Source organism: Merops nubicus, unplaced genomic scaffold (genome assembly GCF_000691845.1).
Source record: "Merops nubicus isolate BGI_N331 unplaced genomic scaffold, ASM69184v1 scaffold14741, whole genome shotgun sequence".
In the NCBI taxonomy this organism is placed as follows: Eukaryota; Metazoa; Chordata; class Aves; order Coraciiformes; family Meropidae; genus Merops; species Merops nubicus.
In genome coordinates, this window is record NW_008589268.1 from 6,587 (window position 1) to 16,946 (window position 10,360).

Below are 10,360 nucleotides of genomic sequence, written 5' to 3' on the forward strand. Positions count from 1 at the left end.
TTTCTTTACGCATTTAAGATATAAATGTAATGAATATAAAAGTATAAGTTCACACCACAGATAAGACTTACCCTCTTGCTTATCTTGAGGTACCTGGTATAAGTTACACATTCAGGCTTTCTTCTTAATCACTGGTAAAAGACACGTATCTTCAGAAGGTGATGAAACCTACCTGATTTAGGGTAACCTGAGAAACCCTCCCTCTCCATTGACACACGGCTGGCTCAGACACCATGCTCATTTTCAACATTCTTGTTAGTCAGGATTAATCCAAGCAGAAACAACCCATGGGGTCATATCCTTACCTGCTTTATTTTGAAGTGTGTTTGTGCTTAACAAAATCATACTATGCTCACAGCCAGAGAAAACTCACTTGTTGAGTTATACAGATGCCAACAACAATCATAAAGAGTGTCTGGTTTACAAAACAGAACTCATGCACATCTATCTAGTCTTCTTCTTTCAAAATATACAGAAAAAAAAAGGCTGTTATCTAAGTAAACAAGAAAAAAAGATTCCAGTACCCTTTAACAGGTACAATATCTCCTTAGCAGATGAATAACATGTAGATTTGTGTAAAACTTGCTAAAATAAGAGTGTTGAAACTGAATCTGTAAGAGAAATTGTTTTGTGGAAAGCATATTAAAAAATTCTACCTTGGTAAGCATTCAAGTAATTTCATAAACAGTTTATAAATATTGAAGAGAAACATACCTGGCATCAGTTTAGCAGTGGGGAATATCTTCTCCTGCTTCATTTTACTTTCTTGTAATAACTCTTCTGCGGTTATTGGAAGATCTAGAACATCTCGAATAATCTGTGCCCCTTCTAGGGCTTTTTTTCCCATGACCAAGGATTTCACATCCCAGGTATAGGTCTTTCCAAAACGCTCACAGATCTCCTCGAACACTACTGTATAGAGACGCTCAGTATCTGTCAATAAAATAGTAAGAAAAAAGAAGATTAAATGCGTGTATACCCAGCTGAGAAGCCAGTCATACAAGGAGGAGGAACACACAAATGGTCACAAAGTGAACTGCCAGGAGCCAGAAGGCATATGGAAGTAGACAAAATTGCCTCCCTTTATTTGCAGAGGGGAAATCAGTCTTCTAAGATCACCTCAGAGGCAGCCAGATTTTTCAAGCTGTCACTTCTGTGTTAAGAAAAGGTTACTGAGTGATCACAACAAAGAACTATCTGGACCTGCTCTTTCATCACCTTTCTTTACTACAGAGGTTAGCAAGCAGTCTCTTAATTAAAATACTCTATTTATTCTTTGCATGAGAAAGAAAAGAAGGGAAGGAAATCTGGTACTCGGGGGATGTCATTACATATTCCAAGTAAATTAAAAAAAAAAAAAAAAAAGAGATTGAATAATTTAAGAGTGTCTTTGAACGGAAACTTCAGAGTGCCTTCAAAGACACTACAGTCATTATTACAGCGCTGCTGGCACCTCTGCATCTACATGTGATTACTCAAGCAGAACACACCCACTTGTATTTCCAGGGGGTTTCTGGCAAGAGTAAACTTCACGCTGAATTTTGACAGTGAAACTATCAGCCTCTACGTCAAAGGTGGGTTTAATTTTCAAACTAATTTATTTATTTATTTTAAAAATACAAACAAACAATCCTTCCTGTCCTTACCCTCAGACAAATCTTTGAAAAAGGAGGTAAATAAAATTTAATTTAACACTAAAACAGGGAAGAAAAATCCTTTCAGCTCTTAGCATTTCAGCAAAGGTCTTGAAGAGTGGCTTTTCTACCAGCCTGGTTACTTTTTTAAGTAATCTCCGTTGATACACTAGCTGCTGCTGCTACTCATGCTTTCATTTCCTTCTCACTCATGTCTTTGCCTTCTGTATCTCTAAAGGTGTGTTTAATATTATCACTTTAGCAATGAAAGGCAAAAGTGAGGAAAGAAAGCAGTTGCTCATACTAGATTTATTTAGAGAAATTAGGGACTTCTCAGTACGCCTTTTGCCATGCAAAAGTATTTTTGAAAGGAATATAAAATGGTAAAATTATTAATGTGGACATTCCTTCACTTTCTTTATATATTTTTCATATATAAGAAGTATGTGACAGAGTTTAAACTTCAAGCTTTAATATAGATACTGTGAAGAAGACAGACTGAATTAAAAAGAGCAGAGTCCACGACTACAACAGGAGCAAAGATCTTCCCTGCATTCTGACAAGTGCTTACTGCTTAACTGCAGTCCACTGCTTGTCCTGAGATCAGGAGATTATTCTGATCTGAAATCAAATGAGAAACATTGGGGCTCTGTCACACAACAGTGAACACACAGCAGTGCAGAAGACAGGCTCTGTCACCTGCCACAGTGCTCTTCTCCATTCAGTAACTCACCTCCCCTTCAGTAACTAGAAGGGACATTGAGCCAAAAAATCAGCTAAAGACACAACATACTTGCCTGGGCACCTGATCCCACTCTCCACAGGCAACACATGCTCTTAACTTGTTCAATTGCACAAGTGAACCCATTCTTGAAATATCCATATAACTGAGGATATAAGTATCAAAAAGTGGCACATTCACATTTCCAAATGTTATGGGGACTATCACAGGGCCTAGGAAACACCCATGCCAACGTAAAACCCACATAACTAGCCACAAACTTACAAGATCCTGCTGGTGGTTTTGGTAAGCAGGAAGAGTGGGAAATCAATGGCCTCTGAACAGCAAACTTAGAATGGAAGATGGAGCAACCTCTCAATCCAAAGAATAGTTCAAAATATTACTACCCACAGTTTACAAATTACAGCTCCATTAAAAAAAAAAAAAAAAAATTTAAGAAATAATACATTATGACAAACAAACAGTGTTATAAAGGAACAGTCACTGAGGGAGCTATAGACTATGTCCCTGAATAAGGCATGGTGCATAATTCATTCCCTGTTCTTCCTCTGCCCCTACCATTTCTTTCAGCAAAAGATTCCAGCAGTCACACATGACAAAAACAGTATAAACACTGCAGGTGACTAGCAACTATCCAGCTGTCACTGGAACAGGTCTGAAATTGCAAAAATTAATTTAAACCACCCAGAATCACTGAAGAATTTGAGCTGATGACTCCTGAGTTAGCAAAACAATCAGTAATAAAGGAAAGGAGAATTTAATTTTTTTAAAAACAAATTATCTTTAGTAGACAACTATCTTGCAGTGGTAAAAGGTCAGTCTTGCAGTTGCCTCCCAACATCCTTTCATTCACACTTTCACTACTGTGAGATCTAGTTTAAAAATGTATGACTACCACTACCCATGATGGCTAAGAGGAGACAGTTTAACAGCTGACCTCAACCACCACTTAAAGCACCTTAACAAGAGTGGGGATGAGGAAGGCAGGCAACAGAAATTAAATTTTGCACAATAGCCCAAGTGTTAAACCACTAGTTCAGAAAATGAGATTCAGCCTTTCAAACTACCCTAAGGGCTTGACCTTGCTTCTATAACATTCCATGAGATGTTATATATGTATATAGACATACATATAACACATAAACCATTTAAATGCTTGTGTGTGTATAATATATATAAAGCATATAAACATGTCTTTTTTAATATATACATATATATAGTGGGTGTATATATATAGTATTAAGTTTTAAAGGCAAAAGCTGCCTTTTAAAGAATAAAACTCAGATGAGTGTTAGGCAGTGAATACAAATCAACCCGGAGCCTTGTCCTGGCTTTGGCTAGAATAAGGTTAGTTTTCACAGGCAGCTGGAGGGGCCACAGTCAGGATAGCCAGACTGAAACAGCCAATGGGATATGTGATGCATCATGACATCATGCCCATCATATAAGGGGGGAGCTGGCTGGAAGAAGTGCAGTATAAACCACGACAAGCCTGTTGATTTATGGGCTCATTAAAGAGATGTTGATTCAAACTCCCTAGCAAAGAAGGCTTCCTGAGGAGATATGGAACAGGAATATTCTATTCTTTGCTGAAGTATTTCCTCCTTTTCTTCCAAATGAACCTGCTTATGAAGAAAAATTGTATCTAAAATTATCACCTTACAGAGGCACCCACTTCAGCCACTGTAGCAGGAGGAAATAAGCACCACTGTTATGCACGCTCAACCAAACTACTGAGCCATGTCTACATTTCATGGGATACTGATGCACCCAGCCAGGTGGGCTGAACCTCAACACACTCTGGCATGTTCAAACCAAAGGCAATGGTGCTGCAGTATTTATGTCTTGTACCTTTTGACTGATCTACTCTCATAACCAGTATTGTTTAAGTTCACCTTATTGTTACTTGGAATTTAAAGGAAGGTAAAGGCTCTATTAAAATAAATAGCAAGCACCAAATAATGGCTACTTCAAAATCATAAGCAAGTTATAGAGAGCAAGTTATTCGATAAACCATTTTACATGACTGATAAAGCATAACTTCTAAAAGATAAAGGATAATTAATGACAATAATTGCTGAAAATTAAAATCACTGCTTCCAATTTAACTGAGTAATGGCTTGCAAATCATTATAGTTTTGATTAGCACTTAGAAAAAAATCACTGAAATAATCCATTATTCATTTTAGTAAGGAATAGGTAGAATTTTGTTATGGAGCTTTAATTTTTGTAAATCTATTCCTTTTTTCCTGTTGTACTAGAATATTAATGTTAAGTACACTCCAAGTTACATGAATATGTGACATGGTGATAACTTCACCAAGTCCAGAGAAACACACTGCCACTGGCTAACTCACTCAAAATGCTGTCAGTCCGTTTGCCCTTCTCTGACATGAGACAACCTACCATGAATTCAAGTTATTGCTAACAAGCTTAAAAAAGGAAACAAGTTTGGTGCTGAAAAAATAATAGCTGCGTAGAACTATTCCCAAATGAATATCATGTGTTTGCCCCTCTGGGCTTATATTACTGGGAGAATTTTTCAGTGGTACCTACAGAGGAAGCCAAATTCTCATTTCATATGCATAGAAATATTTTACTTTTGTGGGGAGGGAGAGAAGCTGCTGAATATATTCAGACGACTTTCAGTTTACTTTAATGCACCAGACATATCTTAACACCATCTTGTATTCACACATACACCTTATCCTTCTTTTTAATGCCACAGGGAAGTGAAAGAACCAGTTCACGAATAAACCATGCAAACACTCTTCTGATGTGGGGCTGTAAACAAATGCTCCACCACTAATATATTACATTAAAAAAGTAAAGAGACGTCTGTATTTCAATTCCAGTGCATGAGGGAATCCAACTTTTAAATAGCACTCAATAGAGATGAATTAATTAAAAAAAAATTCTAAAACAGTACTTATTAAACATCAACTATGTGACAACTTCTCATTAGTTTAAAAATAGAAGATACCGATTCACAGAAACTGCCTGATATGCTTTCTTAGGCCTTCATGCAGGTCATTAACCATTAGAAATAGAACTAATCAAACAACAGTTGCTATGGGGCCTACACAATCCCGCTTGTTGGGCCTAAACCTATGGCTAACAGAGAGGTAGCTTCTTAAAATGTGTATGACAAGGCCCAAGCTAGGTAACAGTTACACTGCCATGAGCCTATCAGCAGCTGAAACAAGGCAACAGTATTACAAAAGGACCATTCTCATCCAGAGGAGCAATTACTAGCTCTAGGAAGAAGAGCTTCTAGGATGGTCACAAGGAAGTTAGCCTTTAACCAAGAGAGTCTCTCTTCTAGAGATGTTGCTGACAGTGCGAGGCAGCACTTCACTGACCTGAGGAATGCAAAACAGGGTTTAAGAAGTTTTTCTGAAATTAGATGTTTCAAGGCACTTGGATAAAAATTACTGCTTAACCAATGTAATAGCCTTCTATGATGGTGTGACTGGCTGGGTAGATGAGGGGAGAGCAATGAGTATTGTCTACCTTGACTTCAGCAAGGCTTTTGACTCTGTCTCCCATATCATCCTCGTAAGTAAGCTCAGGAAGGGTGGGTTAGATGAGTGGATGGGGAGATATATTGAAAACTGTCTGAAAGACAAGAGCTCAGAGCATTATGATCAGCAGTGCAGAGTCTAGGTGGAGGCCTGTAGGTAGCGGTGTTCCCTAGGAGCCAGTACTGGGTCCAGTCTTGTTCAACATATTCATCAGTGGCCTGGATGAAGGGACAGAGTGTACTCTCAGCAAGTACACCGATGATACAAAACTAGGAGGAGTGGCTGGCACTCCAGAAGGCTACACTGCCATTCAGAGAAACATGGACAAGCTGGAGAGTCAGGCCAAGAGAAGCCTAATGAACTTCAACGAGGGCAAGTGTAGTCCTGCACCTGAGAAGTAATAACCCCATGCAGTACTGGTTACAGACTGACCTGCTGGAAAGCAGCTCCATGGAGAAGAACATGGGAATCTTGGTGGACAACAGGTTAACTGTAAAACAGCAGTGTCCTCTTGTAACCAAGGAGGCCAATGGTATCCAGGGATTCATCTAGAAGGGTGCAACCAGCAGGTCAAGGGAGAACCCCCTCTACTCTGCCCCAGCGAGGTCACATATAGAGTACTGTGTCCAGTTCTGAGCTCTCCAGTTTAAGAGAGACAGGTGAAATGCTGGGGTTTGAACCCCAAACCCAAAATTGAGGTTGACATATGGGTGATTCCCACAGCCTTTCATACAGAGGTGGTGAGTTTGCCTTATAGCTTCCCCCCAGGGTGCGGCCGGCCCTGCAGGGAGAGCCAGAAGGGAAATGAGCCCCAGGGGTCCCGCACTGAGTTGACAAAGGTCAGGTGTCTGCTTGGGGATAAAAGCTGGGACCACTTGCAAGGAGTCAGGAGTGTCTGTCTGTGGAGTGCACTCCACAGAGCTTCCTGGTTCAGGGCAGACCTCCTGACTCTCCCTGGAGCTGGGCCCCGGTCTGCTCAAGACCTTTGCGAACGCAGGTTGATTGGGTGAGAGTTGCCATGTGGGCACCCTTTTCTTATATGTTTAACTTGGTCATCTGGCTGTTTCCCATGCCAACTATGGGAAACCTTGGTTCTCTGTTTATACCACCTGTTGTGGGCCAAGTTATGTCTTTTGTGGGATCGTTGGGGGTGGCATCAATTATATAGGAGCTGGTTGACTTGTTTGTACCCCCGGCCGTCATTCATGTTACGATGTTTTTGCTTACAATACAGTCTACTTATTGGTTTCTCTTCCTGCTGGCTGCATCATTCTTGTTGGGCCTGGTCATTGGCAGAACAACAGAGAACTACTGCAGAGAGCCCAACGGAGGGATACAGAGATGATTAAGGGACAGGACCATCTGTTTTAAGAGGAACAGCTGAGAGTCCCAAGGCCGCTTAGCCTGGAGAACAGAAGACTGAGAAGGGGATCTTATCAATGCTTGTAAACATCTAAATGGTGAGTGTCAAGAGGACACTTCAGTCTCTGTTCAGTGGTGACCAGTCCTAGGACAAGGGGCAATGGACACAAACTAGAACACGGGAAGTTCCAACTAAAGCTAGGGGAAAACCTCTTTTCTGTAAGGGTGTTGGAGCAGAGGAACAGGCTGTGGAGTCTGCTGCTTTGAAGACTTTCAAAGACTGCCTGGACATGTTCCTGTGCAACCTGATCTAGGTGATCTGGGTTGCAGGCTGTATTTGACCTGGGAGGCAGTTAGGGGCTTGCCTCCACTTGACTGCCATGTCTGGAGGTAGGACAACTCTCACTGTCACCATGTGAGGTTTTCAGTGCTTTGTAAGAATAGTCCACTCTGATCCTCAGCCACATGTGGGAGGTGAGAGGTATGGTCAGGCAACTTCAGAGAAGACTGAAGTGGCTTTGCTCAGGTAGAAATCCACACTTACCGTGTGGCGTTGGAAGTCCCTTAAATTTGAGGTTTCATCTACAGTTTTCAAACAGTGATTACAGCTCACAAAACATAATTTTGAGTCTGCTCTATCACAGTTGCCTCATGAATCTCAAAGGTCTGATTCTTTTTTGCGTTTTAGATTATAGTTAGGATTAAGAGCCATTAGTAAACAACTATTAAAGAGATAATGTGATCAGGTCTCGCAGTCTTTCTGATACTTTCCCCTTGATGGTAGGCAGTCAGACATGGTGAAATGGAAAATCTCTTAGAAAATCAAGCACATTGATGTTTGGTTTTCTTATTTAGTGTTAACACCACTGACAAATTACTCTTTCAGCAGGTTTACTTCCAAAATTTTTGATGCTCTTGAGTGGACAGAGGAGATTATTTTTATTAATCTGTAGTTTTTTACGGTTCCTTTGTGGCAGTATGTTTGGCACATTTCTGCAATTAAATTTAGAGCATTTTTCAAGTTCACAATTTTTTTCTTTTCTATTAAAGTCACTCTGTCTTTTAAAATGTTTCCAATAGTTACAAAAGTGACTTTTTGGACAGTATTGCAGAAAGTGATTTAGAAACACATAACACAAAGTCAAACAACTTGAATTCCCAGCTTGCCCATGTCTTTATGTGTATGTAGTCTCCTGGGCAAGAAAAAGCTTTCTAAGAATAATGCAATTGGTATTACAAGAGGACTGTGGCATGCTGAAGAGAACTTTCTCTTTGGTCTCATTTTGCTGAGTTTTTCTTTTGAGGGAGGCATAAAGTTTTCTGACACTTTTTTTCCCCCCCGTCTCTTGACTACTATTTTTTTCATTGTCGATGCTTCAGATTGTGAGTTAAAGAGAACACCTCTGCGTTCACGTGGCAAGGTTTGGGTAGCAGGCGTAGCTACAGTGGTGGCTTCTGTGAGAAGCTGATAGAAACCTCTTGTGTCTGACAGAGCCAGTGCCAGCTGACTCCAAAGCAGACCTGCTGCTGGCCAAGGCTGAGCCCACCAGTGATGGTGGCAGCATCTCTGTGAGAACGTAATTTAAGGAGAAAAAGTTAGTGTGTAACAGCAACCACAGTCAAGAGGCAAGAGTACAGATATGTGAGAGAAACAACCCTGACAGCAAGGTCAGTGAAGAAAGAGGGGGAGGAGGTGCTCCAGGCAGCAGAGCACAGATCCCATGGTCTTCACCACAGTGAGGCAAGCTGTACCCCTGCAGCTGGTGGAAGTCCACGATGGAGCAGGTAAGCACCTGCAACCCATGGAGGACCCCATGACGGAGAAAGTGGATAGCCGAAGGAGGCTGTGACCCCATAGGAAACCTCTGCTGGAACAGGTTTACTGGCCAGACTTGTGACCCCCTGCAGGACCCACTCTGCAGCAGTCTGCTCCTGTAGTGATGTATCCTGTGGAAGGGACCCACAGTGGAGCAGTTTGTGAAGAAAAGTCTCCTGTGGGAGGGACCTCACACTGTAACAGGAAAAGTGTGAGGAGTCATCCTCCTGAGGAGGAAGGAGTGGCAGAAACAGCATGTGATGAACTGACTGCAACTCCCGTACCCCATCGCCCTGTGCCACTGAGGGGGAAGGAGGGAAAGAACTTAAGAACTTGGGAGTAAAGTTACGTCCAGGAAGAAGGGAGAGGTGGGAGGAAGAGCTGTATTTGAAGTATTTAGACAGTTACTTGTTAGCTGGTTTCTAGTTAAATTGGTTACCCATCTAGTTACAATTCTGCATTAGTGCAGTCCCTTAAACATTATTTAAATGTATTTAACTGTTTAATGCGCTACCCACAAATAATGGAATAGACATTTATGTTTTTTTAAAATATGTTATTTGCTGGAGTGTGTCCAGAGAAGGGCCACGAGAATGATCCAAAGGCTGGAGCAGCTCTCCTATGAGGACAGACTAAGAGAGTTTGGGCTGTTCAGTCGGGAGAAGAGAAGGCTCCGAGGTGACCTTATTGTGGCCTTCCAGTATCTTAGGGGGGCCTACAGGAAAGCTGGGGAGGGACTTTTTAGGATAACAAGTAATGACAGGACTAGGGGAAATGGGGCAAAGCTGGAAGTGGGCAGATTCAGGCTGGACATGAGGAAGAAGTTCTTCACCATGAGAGTGGTGAGACCCTGGAATGGGTTGCCCAGGGAGGTGGTTGAGGCCCCATCCCTGGGGGTCTTTAAGGCCAGGCTGGATGAGGCTCTGGGCAGCCTGATCTAGTGGGAGGTGTCCCTGCTCATGGCAGAGGGGTTGGAACTGGGTGACCCTTGTGGTCCCTTCCAGCCCTGACAGATTCTGATCTGTTTTAGCAGAGGACTCAATGGTTGGACTTGATGATCTTAAAGGTCTCTTCCAACCTAAAGGATTCTATGATTCTAGGAAGGTGTCTGAAAATTTATTTTTCATTTCTCATTATCCTACTCTGAATTGATTGATAATAAACTAATTTCCACAAGTTGAGTCAGGTTTCTAGGTAATGGTAATTGGTCAGTGATTTCTCCCTGTCCTTATCTCTACCGATAAGCCTTTTGTTATATTTTTCTTCCCCCTGTCCTGTTGAG

At 41.5% G+C, this 10,360-nt stretch overlaps 1 pseudogene; it reads right to left on the bottom strand.

The window, feature by feature from the left end:
- Window positions 1-714: 714 nt before the first annotated feature.
- Window positions 715-983, bottom strand: LOC103781830 (annotated as a pseudogene).
- Window positions 984-10,360: the final 9,377 nt, after the last annotated feature.